General features: G+C 45.3%; 1 protein-coding gene across 4 annotated transcripts in view; it reads right to left on the bottom strand.

The window, feature by feature from the left end:
* dgkzb (diacylglycerol kinase, zeta b) overlaps nt 1–22581 on the bottom strand; it is a 113767-nt gene that overhangs the window by 45781 nt on the left and 45405 nt on the right. The window lies entirely within an intron of this gene.

The following is a 22581-nucleotide window of genomic DNA, read 5'->3' as shown; positions in this document are numbered from 1 at the left end:
TTTGTGGCAAACCTCTTCAAAGTTAGGAGCGTTTGTCACAAATTAAGTGGGAAACTGTCACCAAAGTCAGCCCAGAATGAAAGTTCTTTCGAACATGACAGTACCTGTGTGTTTGTTTCGCTGTCCTGGTCCACCCAGGCCGCAGGTAAGGTCAAGGATAGCAGGGTTCGGTACACAAATCTGGTTCTCGGTAGGTCCAGGTCTAAACGCCAACAGGTAAGTCCAAAACAGTCCAGCTCATACACGGTAAATCCAACCAATGTAGATTGTCTCTTTCTCTATGGTTCATAGATCCTTCCCGCCCTCTCTCTCTCTCTCTTCCTGGTTTTTCTTGACCTTTTATCTGTGGGTCGGCTCCACCTTCTGAGGGTTCCCCTTGCTTCTGGGAATTGTAGTTTTGGCAGTCGGCCATTTTGTGATCTGTAGTTCTGATCGGGGTGGCCATTTTAGTGATCGGGCAGAGCCCGTTTATTAGTTCTGCCCTCACATATCTGCCATTTATCACTCGACCCCCTTCTTTGCCACACATCTCCCCCCTAGATCCGACCCCCTAGGTCGGGCTACCGCAGCAAAATATGCGTGCATGCGGGATAACCCATCCACATTTCCCATTTCCTTTCCTGCTCTGTGTTTCAAGTCAAAGTGAAATGGTTGGAGACTCAAAAACCACCGCATCACCCGAGCGTTCTTCTCTTTAGCCCTATGCATCCAGGTGAGTGGTGCATGGTCACTGATGAGGGTGAAGTGGCGCCCCAGCAGGTAGTATTTCAGGCTTTCCAGAGCCCACTTTACTGCCAGCGCCTCTTTCTCAACAACTGAGTAGTTGGTTTCCCGTGGTTCCAGCTTCCTGCTTAAAAACAGGATGGGGTGTTCCACCCCTTCTACCTCTTGGGACAGCACTGCTCCCAAGCCGACCTCTGAAGCATCCGTCTGAACCACAAACTCTCTCTCAAAGTCTGGTACCACCAGCACTGGATTACAGCAGAGGGCCTGCTGTAATGTCCTAAATGCTTTGGTGGCCCTTTCATCCCACTTGACCATGTTTGGCCCTCTGGCTCTAGTCATGTCGGTGAGTGGGGTGGCCACTGTGGCATAACTTGGGATGAACTTCCGGTAGTACCCGGTCAGCCCTAGGAAGGCTCGAACCTGCTTCTTATTTACTGGTTTCGGCCATTCTCTAATTGCCTCCACCTTCTTACGTTGGGGTTTGATTAATCCTCTTCCCACTGTGTATCCCAGATACTCCGTTTCCTCTAACCCCACATAACACTTGGCAGGGTTCGCCGTGAGCCCTGCCTTTCTAAGGGCGTCTAACACCGCCTGTACCCGGGGTAAGTGGGATTCCCAATCTGGGCTGTAGATCCCCACATCATCTAAATAAGCTGCGGCATATGTTTGGTGCGGTTTTAGGACCTTGTCCATGAGCCGTTGAAAGGTGGCTGGGGCCCCGTGTAGGCCGAATGGCATGACGGTGTATTGAAACAAACCGTCAGGGGTTGCAAAGGCTGTCTTTTCTTTGGCCCTGGGGGTCAGAGGAATTTGCCAGTACCCTTTTGTCAGGTCCAGGGTCGTAATGTACCGAGCTTTACCAATTTTCTCCAGTAGTTCGTCTACTCTGGGCATGGGGTAGGCATCAAACTTGGAGATTTCATTTACCTTCCGAAAGTCGTTACAGAACCGCAAAGACCCATCGGGCTTGGAGACCATCACAATTGGGCTAGACCACTCACTATGTGACTCTTCGATCACTCCAGCTGTCAACATTTTCTCCGTCTCTGCTCTAATCGCTGCCTGTCGAGCCTCGGGTACCCGATATGGCCTCATGCTCACTTTTCTCCCTGGTAGGGAAACGATATCATGAGCTGTAACCTCAGTTCGGCCGGGTACTTCTGAAAACACATCTCTGTTTTTCTGGATCAGGGTCTTTACTTCCTGTACTTGTGCTGGGGACAAAGTAGGTGAAATATTTACTTCAGCTGTCTCCTGAGTGTGTGTGGGGTACGTGACCATTAGTGTTTCTCTCTCTCTCCATGCTTTTAACAGGTTTATGTGATAGATCTGTTCCTGGAGCCGTCGACCTGGCTGTTGGATCCGATAATTAATTTATCCTATTCTCTCCAGAACTTCATATGGTCCTTTCAATGTGGCTAGTAGTTTGCACTCTACCGTGGGGATCAGCACTAACACCTTATCTCCCGGTTGAAATTCCCTCAGGGTAGCCTGCCGGTTATAAGTGTGCCGCTGGTGCTCTTGTGCTTGTCTCATGTGCTCTCTGACGATGGGCATGACTGTGGCTATCCTGTTTTGCATTGCCGTGACGTGCTCTATGACACTAGTATACGGGGTGGATTGGTGTTCCCAGGTTTCCCGGGCGATGTCTAAGATTCCAAGAGGGTTGCCTCCCATATACCAGCTCGAAGGGAGAAAACCCCAGCGAGGCTTGAGGAACCTCTCTAATGGCAAACATCAGATATGGCAACATGCAATCCCAGTTTTTCCCATCCTTGTCGATTACCTTCCTGAGCATTGACTTCAGGATCCGGTTGAATCTCTCAACCAGCCCGTCCGTCTGTGGATGGTAAACCGATGTCCTCAACTGTTTCACCTGCCACAATTTACAAAGGTCCGCCATAAGGCAGGACATAAAGGGGGTCCCCTGGTCAGTAAGGATCTCCTTTGGGACCCCAACCCTGGTGAACAATAGCACTAGTTCCTTGGCGATATTTTTGGAAGCCACTGTCCGAAGGGGAATGGCTTCTGGGTAGCGAGTGGCATAATCTAGAATGACCAGAATGTATTGGTGCCCTCTGGCAGATTTGGGTAGTGGGCCCACTATGTCCATCGCTATCCTCTCAAATGGCGTTTCGATTATGGGGAGTGGCACTAACAGGCTTCTAAACGCTGGTCGGGGAGCTGTTACCTGGCACTCTGGGCACGGGTATCCCCATGAATGCACGTAACACTGATATCCTGACTTGTATCTAGTTTATGCGTCGGCACTAGGTTTGCAACGACCAGGGTTAGCATACTGCCGGAATCCAGTAGTGCTTCAACCTCCTTCCCTTCAACCTTCACCCTGCACATATGTTTGTTTCTTGATCTTTCAAGTACAGTGGTTACCACGGGACATGCATACCATATCTCATCTTCTTTTTCACAGAGGTTACATTGCATTGGCTCTTCTTTAATAGGGCAGTAGGCTGCAATATGTCCCGGTCGATTACAATTGTAACAGATAATAGGGTTCCGGGGGGGGAGACCTCCTCGACCCCCAGTCCCGGTTTCCGGTTTTTCCCTTAGTGTCTCGGCCCGATTCTGATTCTTTCCTCATGGCCCCACGCTGCTCTCCTCCCCCTCCACCTGTTGGGACAGTCTTACCCTGTCCGCTGGTTCGCCCAGGCCTGGGGAATGGGAATCTTTCCTCCTGCGCCTGCTCAGCTGTTCCTGCCGTACAATACCGTTCAACCAGGCCCACGAGATGGTCGGCGGAAAGTACCTCGTTCTGGCCAACCCATCGTCGCACTTCTTGGGGTAGACCTCGCTGAAACTGGTTGAGTACGATGGTCTCAACGACCTCGGCGGACGAACGGGTCTCCGGTCGCAACCATTTCCGTGCCAGGTGAATCAAGTCGAACATCTGTGTTCGGGGGGGTTGTCCCGGTCTGTAGGACCACTGGTGTAAGCGGTGTGCCCTCACGGTATCGGTCACTCCCAGTCTAGTCAGAATCTCTCCCTTGAGTTTATCGTAATCCTGTGCATCCTTCAACTCCAGGTCGAAATATGCTTTTTGAGCGTCCCCTGCCAGGTATGGTGCCAGAAGCCCTGTCCATTCTTCTTTCGGCCACTTCTCCCTCTCTGCCGTCCTTTCGAAGGTGGTAAGATATGCTTCCACATCATCCTGCGCTGTCATTTTTTGAAGAAAATGATTGGCCCAGCTTTGGGTATTTGCAGCTGGTAACTGAGCCCCAATTTGGTCCGCTAGCCCCTTTAGGCCTTCTCTTAACTCCCGGGTGTTTCTCTCTTGCTCTTCTCTGAGCAGCTGGTTGGTGCGGTGCTGGACCTGTAACGTGTCCTGATACATTCGCATTGCATCCTGATGAGCTATTTGTTGAGCTCTAGTTGCCTCTTGTTGGGCGGCCGCCGCTTGTAACAGGGCCTGTATGGCTCCCTCCATACTCATTTTCCTGGAAAAAAACTGTCCTAACCAAACAAAGCCACAAAAAAAAACCTAAAAAAAACTAACTTTTTTTATTTTATTTTTCCTACCTAACCAGCGGTATGGTTAATCCAGTGCCCACATTCTCCACCACGTGTGGCAAACCTCTTCAAAGTTAGGAGCGTTTGTCACAAATTAAGTGGGAAACTGTCACCAAAGTCAGCCCAGAATGAAAGTTCTTTCGAACATGACAGTACCTGTGTGTTTGTTTCGCTATCCTGGTCCACCCAGGCCGCAGGTAAGGTCAAGGATAGCAGGGTTCGGTACACAAATCTGGTTCTCGGTAGGTCCAGGTCTAAACGCCAACGGGTAAGTTCAAAACAGTCCAGCTCGTACACGGTAAATCCAACCAATGTAGATTGTCTCTTTCTCTATGGTTCATAGATCCTTCCCGCCCTCTCTCTCTCTCTTCCTGGTTTTTCTTGACCTTTTATCTGTGGGTTGGCTCCATCTTCTGAGGGTTCCCCTTGCTTCTGGGCAGTCGGCCATTTTGTGATCTGTAGTTCTGATCGGGGTGGCCATTTTAGTGATCGGGCAGAGCCCGTTTATTAGTTCTGCCCTCACATATCTGCCATTTATCACTCGACCCCCTTCTTTGCCACAATATTATATATATACACACACACACACACACACACACACACACACACACACACAGAGTACATTGAGTAAGTATTGAGACCCCTTGACCTTTTCCACATTTTCTTACATTACAGCCTTATTCTAAAATGTATTAAATCGGTTTTTTCCCTCATCAGTCTACAAACAATACCCCAAAATGACAAAGACATTTTTAGACATTTTTAGAAAGAGTCAGGTCTCTGGATGGGCCACTCAAGGACATTGAGACCCAAAGCCACTCCTGCATTGTCTTGGCTGTGCTTAGGGTCATTGTCAGTGTCTCCTGACCCCTCCTGTCTCAGCCTCCAGTATTTATGCTGCATTTGTTTATGTGTCGTGGGGCTAGGGTCAGTCTGTCACATCTGGAGTATTTCTCTTGTCTTTTCCGGTGTCCTGTGTGAATTTAAATATGTTCTCTCTAATTCTCTCTCTTTCTCTCTCTCGGAGGACCTGAGCCCTAGGACCATGCCTCAGGACTACCTGGCTTGATGACTCCTTGCTGTCCCCAGTTCACCCGGCCGTGCTGCTGCTCCAGTTCCAACTGTTCTGCCTGCAGCTATGGAACCCTGACCTGTTCACCGGACGTGCTACCTGTCCCAGACCTGCTGTCCCAGACCTGCTGGAACCCTGACCTATTCACTGGACGTGCTACCTGTCCCAGACCTGCTGTTTTCAACTCTCTAGAGACAGCAGGAGCGGTAGAGATACTCTCAAAGATCGGCAATGAAAAAGCCAACTGACACTTACTCTTGTGTTACTGACTTGTTGCACCATCGACAACTACTATGATTATTATTATTTGACCATGCTGGTCATTTATGAACATTTGAACATCTAGGCCATGTGCTGTTATAATCTCCACCCGGCACAGCCAGAAGAGGACTGGCCACCCCTCATAGCCTGGTTCCTCTCTAGGTTTCTTCCTAGGTTTTGGCCTTTCTAGGGAGTTTTTCCTAGCCACCGTGCTTCTACACCTGAATTGCTTGCTGTTTGGGGTTTTAGGCTGGGTTTCTGTACAGCACTTTGAGATATCAGCTGATGTAAGAAGGGCTATATAAATACATTTGATTTGATTTGTCCTGTTTGAAGGTGAAACTTCACCACAGTCTGATGTGAGTGCTCAGGAGCAGGTTTTCATCAAGGGCCTCTATGTACTTTGCTCCGATCATCTTTCCCTCGATCCTGACGAGTCTCCTAGTCCCTGCTGCTGAAAAACATCCCACAGCATGATGCTGACTTTACCATACTTCACCATAGGAATGGTGTCAGGTTTCCTCCAGACGTGACGCTTGGCAGTCAGGCCAAAGAGTTCAATCTTGGTTTAAATCAGACCAGAGAATATCGTTTCTCATGGTCAGAGTCCTTCAGGTGGCTTTTGGCAAACTCCACGTCGGCTGTCATGTGCCTTTTAGTGACGAGAGGATTCCATCAGCTCACCCCACCATAAAGAACGGATTGGTGGAGTGCTGCAGAGATGGCTGTCCTTCTAGAAGGTTCTTCCATCTCCACAGAGGAACTCTAGAGCTCTGTTAGAGTGACCATCGGCGTCTTGGTCACCTCCCTGACCAAGGCCCTTCTCCCCCGATTGCTCAATTTGGCCAGCTGTAGAAAGAGTCTTTTTTTTGTTTGAAACTTCTTCAATTTAAGAATGATGAAGCCACTGTGTTCTTGGGGACCTTCAATGCTGCAGAAATGTTGGGGTACCGTTCCCCAGATGTGTGCCCCGACGCAATCCTGTCTCGGATCTTTACGGACAATTCCTTAGACCTTATGGCTTGGTTATTGCTCTGACATGCACTGTCAACTGTGGGACCTTATATAGGGAGGTGTGTGCCTTTCCAAATCATGTCCAATCAATTGTACTTACCACAGTTGGACTCCAATCAAGTTGTACAAACATCTCAAGAATGATCAATGGAAACAGGATGCACCGGAGCTCAATTTCGAGTCTAATAGCAAAGGGTCTTAGTACTAGTAAATAAGGTATTTCTGTTTTTTTATTTTAATAAATCTGTTAGAATTTCTCAAAACTTTGTCATGTGTCATTGCTTTGTCATTATGGTGTGTAGATTGATGAGGAAATAAATACATTTAATCCACTTTAGAATAAGGCTGTAACAAAATGTGGGAAAAGTCGAGGGGTCTGTATCATTTCTAAATGCACTGTGTGTGTGTGTGTGTGTGTACACACACACACGCACGCACACACACACACACACGCACGCACACACACACACACACACACACACACACACACACACACACACACACACACACACACACACACACACACACACACACACACACACACACACACACACACACACACACACACACACACACACAGAGAATCAGTCAAGTTTGGATGGACACACCTACTCATTCAATGATAGTCCCACTAAGCGCAAACCAGAAGGGATGGTGTATCGCTGCAGAATGCAGTCTGCCTTGAATTCTAAATAAGTCACCGACAGTGGTACCAGCAAAGCACCCCGACACCATCACACTTCCTCCTCCATGCTTCACGGTGGGAACCACACATGCAGAGATCATCCATTCACCTACTCTGCGTCTCACAAATACACGGCGGTCGGAACCAAAAAAATAATACAAATCATCTGACCAAAGGACAGATTTCCGCCGGTCTAATGTTCATTGCTCATGTTTCTTGGCCCAAGCAAGTCTCTTCTTATTATTGGTGTCCTTTAGTAGTGCTTTCTTTGCAGCAATTTGACCATGAAGGCCTGATTCATGAAGTCTCCTCTGAACAGTTGATGTTGAGATGTGTCTGTTACTTGAACTCTGTGAAGCATTTATTTGGACTGCAATCTGAGATGCCGGTAACTCTAATGAACCCCTCTGCAACAGAGGTCACTCTGGGACTTCCTTTCCTGTGCCTGTCCTCATGAGAGCCAGTTTCATCATAGCGCTTGATGGTTGTTGCCACTGCACTTGAAGAAACTTTCAAAGTTCTTGAAATGTTCCAGATTGACTGACCTTCATGTCTTAAAGTAATGATGGACTGTCGTTTCTCTTTGCTTACTGTTCTTGCCATGGACTTTGTCTTTTACAAAATAGGGCTATCTTCTGTATACCACCCCTACCTTGTTACAACCCAACTGATTGGCTCAAACACCTTAAGAGGGAAATGAATTCCACAAATTAACTTTTAACAAGACGCACCTGTTAATTGAAATGCATTCCAGGTGACTACTTCATGAAGCTGGTTGAGAGAATGCCAAGAGTGTGCAAAGCTGTCATCAAGGCAAAGGTTGGCTACTTTGAAGAATCTCAAATATAAAATATATTTTGATTTGTTTAACACTTTTTTGGCTACTACGTGATTCCATATGTGTTATTTCATAGTTTTGATGTCTTCGCTATTATTCTACAATGTAGAAAATAGTAAAAATAAAGAAAAACCCTTGAATGAGTATGTGTGTCCAAACTTTTGACTGGTAGTATATATTTTTGTCAAACAGATGGAAAAGGGCTGTAACACAACAAAATGTGGAATAAGTCAAGGGGTATGAATATCTGTAGATAACCAATCTGGGTCATCCATGGCCCTAGCCTACATTCATCCTCATGTCCATATCAGTCCAAATCAAATGCTAAACCCTCACTTTGATCCACCTCATCATCGCTCCATTTAAAAAGTACACACATTAAATTAAATATGTTTCCCCTGCACAAAGGACGAGGGCAGAATGGGGTAGAATGAAGATGAGGCATAAACAAGAGCCGTGAATAATGTGAAAAAAAGGGGGAGAGGACGGGTCAAAGCCATTTCCACTGTGCCCGGCGAGGGTGAATGGGACTGGCAATGAGGATAGAGGAGAGGAGAGAAGAGGACATGGTATGGGGTGGGAGGATGGAGAGAGGGAGAAAAACCATATGAAAAGAATAAATCAGCTGCAAATGGAGAGGAAGTCGAATGCGGTGTTAAGTAACCACATCAGAATAGAGACCCTGATGCATCGTGTGTATTGGTCTACTGTATTACTGAAAAGGTTGGCTACTGGGTTTGCGTTGCCTAACTGACTACTGTGTAACTTCACGGAGGTGTTACTCAAGTGCAGTAGAAATGGAATTGCGATTTTTGCCCTACTTTCACTAAGCTATGCTTAGCTCTATTACCTCCCAGATGGAAGAATCTGCCTTTAGCGCGTTAATACTGGAGCTAGTGTCAGTTTCCGGCATTAGTGCCCATGAGGACACTCCTCCAGGGAGAAAGAGAAGGAATGGTTTAAAACAATAAAAAACTATTAAGCATATTCAAAAATCCCGTCATAAAAGAAGTCCACCGGCCGCCACTATAAGAACCCCACCTAAGAAAATGTTATCTTGGAGAAACATAAGAAGCTCTCATATGAGTGATACAGTGCCTTCAGAAAAGTATTCACCCCCTTGACTTTTTCCTCATTTTGTTGAGTTACAGCTTGAATTTAAAATTGAATTAATAAAAAATTGTCACTGGTCTACACAATACACCATAACATAATCCGCTACAAGACCATGGTGATTGCCTACGGAGCTGTGAAGGGAACGGCACCTCCATACCTTCAGGCTCTGATCAGGCCCTACACCCAAACAAGGGCACTGCGTTCATCCACCTCTGGCCTGCTGGCCCCCCTACCTCTGAGGAAGCACAGTTCCCGCTCAGCCCAGTCAAAACTGTTCGCTGCTCTGGCACCCCAATGGTGGAACAAGCTCCCTCACGACGCCAGGACAGCGGAGTCAATCACCACCTTCCGGAGACACCTGAAACCCCACCTCTTTAAGGAATACCTAGGATAGGATAAAGTAATCCTTCTAACCCCCCCCCTCCCCCCTTAAAAGATTTAGATGCACTATTGTAAAGTGGTTGTTCCACTGGATATCATAAGGTGAATGCACCAATTTGTAAGTCGCTCTGGATAAGAGCGTCTGCTAAATGACTTAAATGTAATAAATGTAAATGTAAAATGTCAACGTTATGTTTTTTATTTTTTATGATTATTAATAAAATGAAGAGCTGAAATGTCTAGAGTCAATAAGTATTCAACCCCTTTGTTATGGCAAGCCTAAATAAGTTCAGGAGTAAAAACGTGCTTAACAAGTCACATAATAAGTTGCATGGACTCACTCTGTGCAATAATAGTGTTTAATAGGATTTTTCAAATGACTACCTCATCTCTGTGTCCCACACATAGGTTTTCAAGATGAAAGAACAACTGAATGCACTGATTACGTGTGTGTTTCTCTGGTGCTCATTAAGAAAAACAAGATTTCGGGGCCTACCGAGTGGCGTAACGGTCTAAGGCACTGCATCGCAATGCTATAGGCGTCACTACAGACCCGGATTCAATCCCATAAGGCGGCACACAATTGGCCAAGCGTCGTCTGGGTTAGGGGAGGGTGTGGCCGGGGGGGGCTTTACTTGGCTCATCGCGCTCTAGTGCCTCCTTGTGGCGGGCATGGCGCCTGCAGGCTGACCCCGGGTTGTCAGGTGAACAGTGTTTCCTCCAACACATTGGTGCGGCTGGCTTCCAGGTTAAGCGGGCGGGTGTTAAGAAGCGCAGTTTGGCAGGTCATGTTTCAGAGGGCGAATGACTCATCCTTCGCCTCCCGAGCCTGTTGGGGAGTTGCAGCAATGAGACAAGATCAAAATCGGGGAGAAAAACGGGGGTAAAATATCAAAAAATAGTATTTGGGGTGTGGTTCGATGTGGCAGTTACTGATGTTTGTCCCCCATGAGACACTTCCTCAAAATAGATAACTCAATAAATCTGTAATTCATTTTGATGTCTTTGTCGAGGAGGTTTTATTCAAGCAATTTTACATCTAGCTAAGGTGTCTGGTGCAGTATTTCTCAAGTAAAAAAATGTGCGATGTGTTGCCTTATGTAAACAAAGTCCAATCCACTGCATTGCAGGGCAGGTCTGTCTCACTGTCTGTGTGTTCTGCGATAGAATTGGATAGAGTGCAATCACTGAATCTGTGTATCCCGTGTTAGTGGGAAAGTGAGCATTGTCGAAATCAAAACCCAAACCTCAAGTACAACTCACTTACAAAACTGAGACTGACTATGACCAAAATTATCCTATTTATACTTTGTAGTCAATTTTGACACAAGAATTATAATGGAGCCGGAGTGGATGGCTGCCGTTTTACGGTCTCCTAACCAATTGTGCTATTGTGTGTGTTTTTTCGTGTTATTTGTAACTTAATTTGTAGATAATGTTTCTGCCATTGTCTATTATGACCGAAAAGAGATTCTAGATATCAGGACAGCGATTACTCACCTCGTACTGGATGAAGATTTATTCTTTAACGAGTCAGAAGCGAAGGATTTACTTAAAACACCCAACAAGGCCAAAATCCACGTGATTCACATGAGAAAGAGACTGAGATACTGGGGACATAGGTCGGGGTGCCTTGGGTAATCTGCCTCAGTCCTATTAGCCAATGTACAATCATTGGATAACAAAATAGACGAGCTACGATCATGAATATCCTACCAACGGGACATTAAAAACTGTAATATCTTATGTTTCACCGAGTCGTGGCTGAATGACGACATGAAAAACATACAGCTGGCGGGGTTTACGCTGTATAGGCAAGATAGAACAGTGGGCTCCGGTGAGACAAGGGGTGGCCGTGTATATTTGTAAACAGCTAGTGCACGAAATCTAAGGAAGTCTCAAGGTTTTGCTTGCCAGAGGAAGAGTATCTCATGACAAGCTGTAGACCACACTATTTACCAAGAGAGTTTTCATCAATATTTTTCGTAGCTGTTTATTTACCACCCCAAACCGATGCTGGCACTAAAACCGCACTCAATGACCTGTATTAGGCCATAAGCAAACAGGAAAATGCTCATCCAGAGGCGGCGCTCCTAGTGGCCACGGACTTTAATGTTAAATGTGCAATCAGATGAAAACAAACTCTACACCACCTTTACTAGACACACAGAGACATGTACAAAGCTCTCGCTCGCCCTCCCTTTGGCAAATCTGACCATAATTCTATCCTCCTGATTCCTGTTTACAAGTAAAAACTAAAGCAGGAAGCACCAGTGACTCGGTCAATAAAGAAGTGGTCAGATGATGCAGATGCTAAGCTACAGGACTGTTATACTAGCACAGACTGGAATATGTTCTAGGATTCTTCTGATGGCATTGAGGAGTACACCACATCAGTCACTGGCTTCATCAATAATTGTTTCGATGACGTCGTCACCACAGTGACTGAACATACACACCCCAACCAGAAGCCATGGATTATAGGTAACATCCGCACTGAGCTAAAGTGTAGAGCTGCCGCTTTCAAGGAGCGGGACTCTAACCTGGACGCTTATTAGAAATCCCGCTATGCCCCCCAAACGAACCATCAAACAGGCAGAGCGTCAACACAGGACGAAGATTGAATCGTACATCGCTCAGATGCTCGTCGGATGTGAGAGAGCTTGCAAACTATTACAGACTACAAAGGGTAGCAGAGCCGCGAGCTGCCCAGTGACACGAGCGAACAGATGAGCTAAATGACTTCTATGCTCGCTTCGAGGACAAGCAATACTGAAGCATACATGAGAGCACCAGCTGTTCTGGACGACGGTGTGATCACGCTCTCCGTAGCCGATGTAAGACCTTTAAACAAGTCAACATTCACAAGGCCGCAGGGCCAGATGGATTACCAAGACGTGTACTCCGAGTATGCGCTGACCACACTGAGATTTTCAACCTGTCCCTGACTGAGTCTGTAATACCAACATGTTTCAAGCAGACTACCATAGTCCCTGAACCCAAGGACACTAAGGTAACCTGCCTAAATGACTACTGACCCGTAGCACTCACATCTGTAGCCATGAAGTGCTTTGAAAGGCTGTTCATGGCTAGACCCACTCCAATTTGCATACCGCCCCTACAGATACACAGATTATGCAATCTCTATTGCACTCCACACTGCCCTTTCCCACCTGGACAAAAGGAACACCTATGTGAGAATGCTATTCTTTGACTACAGCGCAACACCACAGTGCCCTCAAAGCTCTTCACTAAGCTAAGGACCCTGGGACTAAACACCTCCCTCTGCAACTGGATCCTGGACTTCAGTACGGTCTGCCCCCAGGTGGTAAGGGTAGGTAACAATACATCTGCCACGCTGATCCTCAACAAGGGGGCCACTCAGGGGTGCGTGCTCAGTCCCCTCCTGTACTCCCTGTTCACTCATGACTGCATGGCCAGGTACAACTCCGACACCATCATTAAGTTTGCCGACGACACAAGAGTGGTAGGCCTGATCACCGACAACGATGAGACAGCCTATAGGGAGGAGGTCAGAGACCTGGTCGTGTGGTGCCAGGACAACAACCTATCCCTCAACATGATCAAGATAAAGGAGATGATTGTGGACTACAGGAAAAGGAGGGCCGAGCACGCCACCATTCTCATCGACAGGGCTGCAGTGGAGCAGGTTGAGAGCTTCAAGTTCCTTGGTGTCCACATCACCAACAAACTATCATGGTCCAAACACACCAAGACAGTCATGAACAGGGCACTACAAAGCCTATTCCCCCTCAGGAGACTGAAAGGATTTGGCATGGGTCCTCAGATCCTGCAAAAGTTCTACAGTTGCACCATTGAGAGCATCCTGACTGGTTGCATCACTGTCTGGTACAGTAACTGCTTGGCCTCTGACCGCAACGCACTATAGAGGGTAGTGCGTACAGCCCAGTACATCACTGGGGCCAAGCTTCTTGCCATCCAGGACCTCTATACTAGGTGGTGTCAGAGGAAGGCCCTAAAAATTGTCAAAGACTCCAGCCACCCTAGTCATAGACTGTTCTCGCTGCTACCGCACGGCAAGCGGTACCAGAGCACCAAGTCTAGGTCCAAAAGACTTCTTAACAGCTTCTACCCCCAAGCCATAAGACTCCTAAACAGCTAATCAAATGGCTAACCAGACTATATGCATTCCACTATCTAAGTTTTAACATGGCACACCTGTTAATTTAAATGCATTCCAGGTGACTACTTCATGAAGCTGGTTGAGAAAATACCAAGAGTGTGCAAAGCTGTCATCAAGGCAAAGGGTGGCTACTTTGAAGAATCTGAAATATAAAATATTTTGATTTGTTTAACACTTTTTTGGTTACTACATGATTCCATGTGTGTTATTTAATAGTTTTGATGTCTTCACTTTTATTCTACAATGTAGAAAATAGTACAAATAAAAGAAAAACCCTGGAATGAGTAGGTGTGTCCAAACTTTTGACTGGTACTGTAAGTATTCACACCCCTGAGTAAATACATGCTTGATTCACCTTTGGCAGCGATTACAGCTGTGAGTCTTTCTGGGTAAGTCTCTAAGAGCTTTGCACACCTTTGATTGTAAAATATTTGCCCATTATTCTTAATAAAAGTTTTGAAGCTCTGTCAAATTGGTTGTTGATCACTGCTTGAAAACCACTTTAAAGTCTGCCATATATTTTCAAGTAGATTTAAATCAAAACTGTAACTCGGCCACTCTGAAACATTCACGGTCTTCTTGGTAAGCAACTCCAGAGTAGATTTGGCCTTGTGTTTAAGGTTATTTTCCTGCTGAAAGGTGAATTAATCTCCCAGTGTCTGGTGGAAAGCAGACTGAACCAGGCATTTCTCTAGGATTTTGCCTGTGCTTAGCTCCATTCTGTTGATTATTTATCCTGAAAAACTCCACAGTCCGTAAAGATTACAATCATACCCATAACATGATGCAGCCACCATTATGGTTGAAAATATGGAGAGTGGTACTCAGTAATGTGTTGTATTGGGTTTGCCCCAAACATAAGACTTTGTATTCAGGACAAAAAGTGAATTGCTTTGCCACATTTTTTGCGATATTACTTCAGTGCCTTTTTTGCACACAGGATGCATCTTGTGGAATATTTTTATTCCATACAAGCTTCCTTCTTTTCACTCTGTCATTTAGGATAGTATTGTGGAGTAACTATAATGTTGTTGATCCATCCTCAGTTTACTCCTATCACAGCCATTAAACTCTTAACTGTTTTAAAGTCACCATTGGCCTCGTTGTGAAATCCCTGAGCGGTTTCCTTACTCTGTGGCAACTGAGTTAGGAAGGACGCCTGTATCTTTGTAGTGACTGGTTGTATTGATACACCATCCAAAGTATAATTTGGTACCTTTCTTTTCGAGGCATTGGAAAACCTCCCAGGTCTTTGTGGTCGAATTTGTGGTTGAAATTCACTGCTTGACTGAGGGACCTTACAGCTAATTGTATGTGTGCGGTACAGAGATGAGGTAGTCATTCAAAAAGTTAAGCACTATAATTGCACACAGAGTAAATCCATGCAACTTATTATGTGACTTGTTAAGCACATTTTTACTTGTGTCACGCCTGCTCCCGCTCCTCCTCTCTGGCGCTCGAGGGTGCCAGGCGGCCCATCATTACGCACACCTGTTACCATCGTTACGCGCTAATATATTAGGCTATAGTTATCATATGGAAACATTTGAATATTATACATAATATTAGCATCAACATACATTTTTGTTTAATTCAATTTCACATATTTAATTGTTTCCTATTTCATTACATTTTTATGGTACATGTAATCTTTTGGTTCAATCATAATGCATAGTAAGCACCATCAACAGAGGGAACACATTGGGTGTACGCTGATTAGCTGTAGAAATAATATATCAATGTATAAGACGTATTCATAAAAAAGATGATTGTTCATAAGAAGGGCCTGAGATCAAAGTCAATATCCAGACCGCTAGGGGTCAATGTTTTTAGATAGGATATCTAGTAAGCCTCCCTTTTGTAGTAGTAGGATCTCAATGTTACCTCCTCTCCTTGTAGGGCAACATACTCAATGCCTGTGTATTTGAGGGAGGAGATTGGATGGTTAGCTTCAACAAAGTGAGCTGCTACTGGATAGTCAAAGTGAGCTGCGGTGTTCAGCTATGCGTTGTTTTAATTGTATTTTCGTTTGTCCTACGTAGGCTTTCCCACATGAACAGGTGATGAGATAAATTACTCCCTTGGTCTTGCATGAGATGATACGCCTAACAGGGATTTTTCGACCTGTATGTGGGTGTCTGAAGAAGGATGTTTTTATAGTGCTATTGCACTGTGCACATGAGCCACATTAGTTCACATGTGGAATGGGTGTCAAGAGTGTCTGAGTGGCCTCAGGGGGAATGTCAGATCTCACCAAGCTATCTCCAATATTGCGAGTTGGGCATCTCCGGCGCGGCCCACACTTGGATTGCGTCCTACCTGACAGGTCGCTCCTACCAGGTGGCGTGGCGAGAATCTGTCTCCGCAACATGCGCTCTCACCACTGGTGTCCCCCAGGGCTCTGTTCTAGGCCCTCTCCTATTCTCGCTATACACCAAGTCACTTGGCTCTGTCATATCCTCACATGGTCTCTCCTATCATTGCTATGCAAACGACACACAATTAATCTTCTCCTTTCCCCCTTCTGATAACCAGGCGGCGAATCGCATCTCTGCATGTCTGTCAGACATATCAGTGTGGATGACGGATCACCACCTCAAGCTGAACCTCGGCAAGACGGAGCTGCTCTTCCTCCCGGGGAAGGACTGCCCGTTCCATGATCTCGCCATCACGGTTGACAACTCCCTTGTGTCCACCTCCCAGAGTGCTAAGAACCTTGGCGTGATCCTGGACAACACCCTGTCGTTCTCCACTAACATCAAGGCGGTGACCCAATCCTGTAGGTTCATGCTCTACAACATTCGCAGAGTACGACCCTGCCTCACACAGGAAGCGGCGCAGGTCCTAATCCAGGCACTTGTCATCTCCCGTCTGGATTACTGCAACTCGCTGTTGGCTGGGCTCCCTGCCTGTGCCATTAAACCCCTACAACTCATCCAGAACGCCGCAGCCCGTCTGGTGTTCAACCTTCCCAAGTTCTCTCACGTCACCCCGCTCCTCCGCTCTCTCCACTGGCTTCCAGTTGAAGCTCGCATCCGCTACAAGACCATGGTGATTGCCTACGGAGCTGTGAAGGGAACGGCACCTCCATACCTTCAGGCTCTGATCAGGCCCTACACCCAAACAAGGGCACTGCGTTCATCCACCTCTGGCCTGCTGGCCCCCCTACCTCTGAGGAAGCACAGTTCCCGCTCAGCCCAGTAAAAACTGTTCGCTGCTCTGGCACCCCAATGGTGGAACAAGCTCCCTCACGACCCCAGGACAGCGGAGTCAATCACCACCTTCCGGAGACACCTGAAACCCCACCTCTTTAAGGAATACCTAGGATAGGATAAAGTAATCCTTCTAACCCCCCCCCCCCCCCCCCCTTAAAAGATTTAGATGCACTATTGTAAAGTGGTTGTTCCACTGGATATCATAAGGTGAATGCACCAATTTGTAAGTCGCTCTGGATAAGAGCGTCTGCTAAATGACTTAAATGTAATAATGTAATAATGATTCTTGAGGGAAAGGGGATGCATACTATCTGCACATAGCAGGGCATTGCGGTCTGTGGGCTTTGTGTATAAGTCTGTGTGTAATACATCATTTTCTTTGATGTTCCATAAGTCCAGGTAGTTTATTTTTCTATCATCAGTCTGCATGATGAATTTGAGGTATTCAGAGCTCTCGTTTAGTAGAGTTTGGAATTCACTTAGTTACTGCTGAATTCTTTCCCAGAGCACAAAGACATCTATTTATCTCTTCCATAGGAGGATTTTAGAAAGCAGGGGGTGCGTCTCTGTTTTGTAAAGGAGTCCTCAAATTGTCCCACATACAGGTTGGCGTAGTTGCCGAACCAGGAAGCCCATGCCTACACCACCAATTTTAAGGAAAAAGTCTAACTCAAAGACAAAGTAGTTAATGGATTATACAGGTTCAGTAAGTTGTAAGATGCAATCATTGGATGGAGCAAGGGTAGAGTCTCTCTGCTGAAGGAAGTGTTGCAGCGTCTGCAAGCCTCCAGTGTGGGATGTTAGTGTACAAGCTCTCCACATCAAAAGTGGCCAGCAGGGTGCCCTCTGGTATCCTTCCTTAGCCCTCTATCAATGAGGTCATGTGGCTAGTGTCTTTGACATAAGATGGGAGATTCTCAACCATCGGTTTAATGTGGTGATCCACAAACGTAGAAATGTTGGATGCCACAGAGTCGATTGTTGCTACAATGGGTCTAGCTGGAGGAGGAGACATTTGTTTGTGTAATTTAGTGACTGTGTAGAAAGTTGGTGTCTTAGAAAACTTCACACACAGAAATTCACGTTCTTTTTTGAAGATTTGTCCTGATTCCAAACAGCTTTCCACTGTTGATGAGATATTATGCTGGAATTCTAGGCTAGGGTCATAATTCAGTTTCCGATAGAAGTCACCTTTAGATAGTTGTCGGCGACATTCATTCACATAGTCACATTTGTTTTGTAAACAAATTCCTCCTCCTTTGTCACATTTTTTTATGATAATCGAAGGATCTGACTTTAAGTCCTTAAGAGACATTCTCTCGTTTCTACTCAGGTTATCATAGGATTTGTGTTTCTGTTTGTCTTTCAATAGGTCACCTACATAATTTTCAACAATCCTGCAGAAGGTTTCTACGAACGCATTGCGTTTTTGGGGGAGGTAAGTATGAACCTTTTGCTCCAACTGTGGTTCTCAGATTTACCAGGTACCTCAGCTGGGTTAATGGCTCCATCTCCACCTTGACTCACGGTAGGACAGGTAAGTCTACTGATTAACGCGGTAGACCTACGTATACATCTCACTGAGGATAACATTTGGAGTGGAGTCATGTAAGTTTCACTCTTATCAAAGAACTCTCAGATTACGGAAAAACTTGAATAGATCTATCTGGACGTCAAAGTCAGTAATGTATGCAGTGGGTACAAATGATAACCCCTTATGGAGAACACTAAGTTGAGCTGATGTCAGGGTCTTACTTGATAAATTGAAAATATATAGCTCCTTTTGGACTGGGGGCCCGTCCTGGATCCCAATTGCTAGGTGTCGTGGGGTGGTAGTGGGTTTCTTCCCGACGAACAGTGAGGGAAAAAGATATTTGATCCCCTGCTGATTTTGTACGTTTGCCCACTTACAAAGAAATGATCAGTGTATCATTTTAATGGTAGGTTTATTTGAACAGTGAGAGACAGAATAACAACAACAAAATCCAGAAAAACACATGTCAAAAATGATTTGCATTTTAATGAGGGAAATATGTATTTGACCCCTCTGCAAAACATGACTTAGTACTTGGTGGCAAAACCCTTGTTGGCAATCAGAGGTCAGACGTTTCTTGTAGTTGGCCACCAGGTTTGCACACATCTCAGGAGGGATTTTGTCCCACTCCTCTTTGCAGATCTACTCCAAGTCATTAAGGTTTCGAGGCTGACGTTTGGCAACTCGAACCTTCAGCTCCCTCCACAGATTTTCTATGGGATTATGGTCTGGAGACTCCAGGACCTTAATGTGCTTCTTCTTGAGCCACTCCTTTGTTGCCTTGGCCGTGTGTTTTGGGTCATTGTCATGCTGGAATACCCATCCACGACCCATTTTCAATGCCCTGGCTGAGGGAAGGATGTTTTCACCCAAGATTTGACGGTGCATGGCCCCGTCCATCGGTCCTATGATGCAGTGAAGTTGTCCTGTCCCCTTAGCAGAAAAACACCCCCAAAGCATGTTTCCACCTCCATGTTTGACGGTGGAGATGGTGTTCTTGGGGTTATAGGCAGCATTCCTCCTCCTCCAAACACGGCGAGTTGAGTTGATGCCAAAGAGCTCCATTTTGGTCTCATCTGACCACAACACTTTCACCAGTTGTCCTCTGAATCATTCAGATGTTCATTGGCAAACTTCAGACGGGCATGTATATGTGCTTTCTTGAGCAGGGGGACCTTGCGGGCGCTGCAGGATTTCAGTCCTTCACGGCGTAGTGTGTTACCAACTGTTTTCTTGGCGACTATGGTCCCAGCTGCCTTGAGATCATTGACAAGATCCTCCCGTGTAGTTCTGGGCTGATTCCTCACCGTTCTCCAAAATCATTGCAACCCCACGAGGTGAGATCTTGCATGGAGCCCCAGGCCGAGGGAGATTGACAGTTATTTTGTGTTTCTTCCATTTGCGAATAATCGCACCAACTGTTGTCACCTTCTCACCAAGCTGCTTGGCGATGGTCTTGTAGCCCATTCCAGCCTTGTGTAGGTCTACAATCTTGTCCCTGACATCCTTGGAGAGCTCTTTGGTCCTGGCCATGGTGGAGAGTTTGGAATCTGATTGATTGATTGCTTCAGTGGACAGGTGTCTTTTATACAGGTAACAAACTGAGATTAGGAGCACTCCCTTTAAGAGTGTGCTCCTAATCTCAGCTCGTTACCTGTATAAAAGACACCTGGGAGCCAGAAATCTTTCTGATTGAGAGGGGGTCAAATACTTATTTCCCTCATTAAAATGCAAATCAATTTATAATATTTTTGACATGCGTTTTTTTTCTGGATTTTTTTGTTGTTATTCCGTCTCTCACTGTTCAAATAAACCTACCATTAAAATGATAGACTGATCATTTCTTTGTCAGTGGGAAAATGTACAAAATCAGCAGGGGATCAAATACTTTTTTTCCTCACTGTATGCGCCGAATCCTCTTACAGTATCCTCCATCATTTTTAAACGGAAGAAGTTTGGAACGACCAAGACTCTTCCTAGAGCTGGCCGCCCGGGCCAAACTGAGCAACTGGCGAGAAGGGCCTTGGTCACGCTAACAGAGCTATAGAGTTCCTCTGTGGAGATGGGAGAACCTTCCAGAAGGACAACCATCTCTGCAGCACTCCACCAATCAGGCCTTTAAGGTAGAGTGGCCGGACGGAAGCCACTCCTCAGTAAAAGGCACATGACAGCCCGCTTGGAGTTTGCCAAAAGGCACCTCAAGGACTCTCAGGCCATGAGAAACAAGATTCTCTGGTCTGATGAAACCAAGACTGAACACTTTGGCCTGAATGCCAAGCATCACGTCTGGAGGAAACCTGACACCATCCCTATGGGGAAGCATGGTGGTGGCAGCATCATGCTGTGGGAATGTTTTTCAGCGGCAGGGACTGGGAGACTAGTCAGTATCGAGGGAAAAATGAACGGAGCAAAGAACAGAGAGATCCTTGATGAAAACCTGCTCCAGAGCGCTCAGGACCTCAGACTGGGGCGAAGGTTCACCTTCCAACAGAACAATGACCCTAAGCACACAGCCAACACAATGCAGGAGTGGCTTCGGGACATGTCTCCGAATGTCCTTGAGTGGCCCAACCAGAGCCCGGACTTGAACCTGATCGAACATCTCTGGAGAGACTTGAAAATAGCTGTGCAGTGACGCTCCCCATCCAACTTGACAGAGCTTGAGAGGATCTGCAGAGAAGAATGGGAGAAACTCCCCAAATGCATGTGTGCCAAGCTTTATACCCAAGAAGACTCCAGGCTGTAATCACTGCCAAAGGTGCTTCAACAAAGTACTTAGTAAAGGGTCTGAATACTTATGTAAATGTGATATAATTTTTTTTATATATATAATTTTACAAACCTGTTTTTGCTTTGTCATTATGGGGTAGTGTACGTAGATTGACGAGGGGAAAAAACGGTTTAATCCATTTTAGAATAAGACTAACATATCAAAATGCGGAAAAATTCAGGGGGTCTGAATACTTTCCAAATGCACTGTAGGCCAATTCCCACGTGTGTGAAGGGTTGAACAAGACCAATTGTTTTCTCAGCAATTCTATTAGTATATTATAATATAATTGAAGACAACTTTTTTTGAAGACAATATACTGTAGCTCAGTATTTGTATTATACTGTGTTTTTTGCTCATTTTTATCAAGGGTCACAATAATTTTGGACCTGACTCGGTCCATAGGGATATCAAAGTCAAACCAAATTTACCACCGGCATTACGATCGGGTCACATGAAGCTGCGCTCTGAATTGATAATTATTTGGGTGCTGCCAGCTGTGGACAGGTTTGAAATAATACAAACCCAAGGAAAACTGTGGCATACCCTTAATTCCATGACATACCGTTTTTTCCTAATCATCTCGCATATCTCTGTTTCGAACAAAACTGACTTTATGACCACAGTTATCTTACTTACACTTTGTAGTCAATTTCGACACTAGAATAAATGTCCCTGACTCATATCTATGCCACATAAGAAGTTGATTTTTCAATTTATATGCTCTTTAAACGCCATTTTTTGAGGCATACTAATAAATGTTTGAAGATATAGAAGCATAATATTACTTACTAATGCCTCATGAGCTTAATTTAACTGTCTAACCCCACAATAAGAGAAACGCACTGCAAAAAGTGAAATCGAAGCATGCCTAAATATCTTGCATCAAGATTTTCTTTAATCTTATATTGAGTGATAATTCTCTTTTTGTGTTTGTTTTACCATGCTAAATTATCTAATGTCATTTGTAGATCATTTTGCTTACTCGAACCTAAAAATGGCTTAATACAAGTAACTGATCTTATTTCATAACATTTTTCAAGATATTTCACCATAAGACAATTTATGGTAAATTAGCTTGAAAAATATATTGAAATAAGATAAATTACTTGTATTAAGCCTTTTTTAGGTTAAAATAAGCAAAATTATCTGCCAACGACGTTAGATCATTTAACTTGGTAAAAAAAATGTAAAGAAATAAGAGAATTATCACTCAATATAAAATATTTAGTCTTGCTTTAAGATTTAACTTTTGCAGTGTGGTGTTGAACTT

The sequence above is a fragment of the Salmo salar genome, chromosome 10, assembly GCF_965601325.2.
Source record: "Salmo salar chromosome 10, fSalSal1, whole genome shotgun sequence".
Taxonomy (NCBI): domain Eukaryota; kingdom Metazoa; phylum Chordata; class Actinopteri; order Salmoniformes; family Salmonidae; genus Salmo; species Salmo salar.
The sequence above is the reverse complement of the archived record's forward strand: the minus strand, read 5'-3'. Positions and strand labels throughout refer to the sequence as shown.